The sequence below is a fragment of the Cryptomeria japonica genome, chromosome 4 (assembly GCF_030272615.1).
Source record: "Cryptomeria japonica chromosome 4, Sugi_1.0, whole genome shotgun sequence".
NCBI classification, from domain to species: domain Eukaryota; kingdom Viridiplantae; phylum Streptophyta; class Pinopsida; order Cupressales; family Cupressaceae; genus Cryptomeria; species Cryptomeria japonica.
Genome location: NC_081408.1, coordinates 84,540,161 through 84,542,783, shown reverse-complemented (window position 1 = coordinate 84,542,783; position 2,623 = coordinate 84,540,161).

Sequence of the window (2,623 nt, the reverse complement as noted above, 5' to 3'; positions counted from 1 at the left end):
AAACCAAAGAAAAATTTTATCTATAAAGAAAAAAATATATCCAAAAGGCCACAAAGGCCCACTGAGCAAAATAAAGCAAAGTCAAAATATATATGGGTTCCTAAATCCCTTGTGCAAGCAATGCACTCCAAGGAACCACAAAAGCATGAAAAATCAAAAACCATATGGATTCCTAAGCGTCTCCTTGAAGCACAAAAAGAAAAATCCAACTTGGCATCCAAAGTTGCTATTCCTCCATCCAAACCTTCCAAGTCTATTCCTCCACCACCTTCTTCATCCGTTTTGGGCCCTTATGTCCCAAAATCCATAGCCTTTCCTTCGTCAAAATCTCAATATCCAAAATACATTTTTCCTCCATCAATTCATCACCCCTCAAGGTGTGTACCAATGTCGATCTTGCCAACCTTTCTATCCATTGAAGTCCAATTCTTCCAATACCCTATCCATTATCCAATGCATATTTTTCATCCTTCGATCCCTTTGGTCCAATCCTTTGCATAAATCCTTGCCTTAGTTTCATCTTATTTTCCATGTCCTTATCCTACCAACGTCTTTGAGCATACTTTTAAAGGTCATGGTCCATTTTTTTTTAAGGCTACTATCCAATCAAAAAGACACTTGAGTCCTTCTTCCATCCCCTATCATGTGTCCGTCTTCTATTGAAAAAGTCAAAATACAAAAAAAAAAAAGAACAAAAAAAGAGAAAAAAAAAAAAAGAGTAAAGAAAAATAATTCGTCCACTGGTGAAAACCTGGCAAACAGGCGCCTTGGGCAAGTACCATGATGAAAACCTGGCAAACAGGCATCATGCGTAATCTATGAACTTCTTGCACAACACACTTGGGGGCAAGTTTTCCTCCTATCATATCCTATTGCCCTTCATTATCCTTTCATACCATGTCATACTCCTTCATGTCCTATTACCCTTTCATATCCTATTATCCCTCATGTCCATTTCCTCTTTCCACCTTTGATCTTGACAAAGCTGAGGATCCTCATGAGCATCATGCATCTTGTTTGCAGCTTTCAGTCTATCATAGCTTTTGGTCATTTATCCATTTGCTTATTACAACCTTTCATCCATATTCCCTAGCTTATTGCAACTTTCTGCCACTATCCCGTATCCTATCCCGACCTTCAGTCAATGTCCCTTATCCATTCTTGGTCTTACTTATCCTATCCATATATTATCACTATCCATACACTCTTTTTCATTCTTTGATCTTGATTTGACATAAGGACGCAAAATTTAAACATGGTTTCAAACACCTCTTGACATGTCCCTCATGCCATGTTCCTGCTTTACATTGTCATATCTAGTCTCTTGTCCCATCACGCCATAGCCCTTGGAAATTGCATCCGTATTGTCTCCACGATAAAAGGCCTTTGTCTTCCCTCTATCCACCATCATTTCAGCAAGCCTATTTATTCACCTGTCATATTCCTTGCCTTGCTAGACACTGGGGGCAAAGTCATTAAAAAACTAAAAACAAAAAAATTTAAAAGTCCTAAAATAAATCATAAAAAAAAATCATATAATGTCTTGAAAAAACTTCCTAAAAAATTGAAAAACGTCCTGAAATAATCCAAAAAAATCAAAAACTGTCCTGAAAAATCTCATAAAAATCAAATAATGTCCTGAAAAAATCCCTAAAAAGTCAAATAACGTCCTGAAAAAATGAACGCAAAAACATTTCAAAAACATTAAACTCCAAAAAAAAAAAAAAAAGCATTTCGCAATAAAGGATCTCCTTTTGTGCATAAGACAAATCACTAAGCCTACATCCGCAACTCGCAATCAAACATTGTGCTTTAATGAAATCACGCTTTAATAGGTAAACTTTTTCGATCAAAATCAAACATTCAAACTGATCAAAACTGTCATATCAATCGAATATTGGCATCAAAATCATTTGTCCTTGTTCCTACTATCATGGGTCTTATACAGGGTGTGGTATACTCGAAACTAGACTGTGTCCTGTCTTAGACGGGGTATTGCATTTCCTGAAACCAGACAACATGATCATCCTATCAACACTTTCAACTTTTGACAATGAAGATCAAGATGTTTGTTTGATTTGTTTGAATTTGTGCATCTTATCTTTTTCTTGATTTATCTTCGATCATGTTCCTATGTTGCTCGATGATGTCACTGAGTGATTTAGAGTGACCGGGATGGCTCATGGTCTCTTTCTTTCTTGATTGTGATTGTCGTTTGTCTGTGATGTGTCTGTCTTTTGCAAAAAGGGTTGCATTTCATCTCTGGCCTTCAATGTCATGATGCTACGCATCCATTTTGCTACATTAAAATAAAGGTTCTCACCTATAAAGTGCATTAGTGAAAGCAAGTTTTTCTTCATCTCTAATTGTCCTCTGTCTAATTTCTGCTTACTAACATTTCTTCCGTCAGTCTTGTCAGTCTGTTTGCTCCTATCATTTTCTATCATTTTTATCGATCAATTGGCCTCTTCTCTGCCTATTTCCAGCCAATTCCTCAAGGGGGCATGCATATGTCATTATTATTGTCTGGGGCATTTTCATTATTATTCTTTGAAACAACGCTTAAAATCGCATTGTCTCAAAGAGGGGCAAAATGTAGACACCTAAAAATGGTCAACGCTTG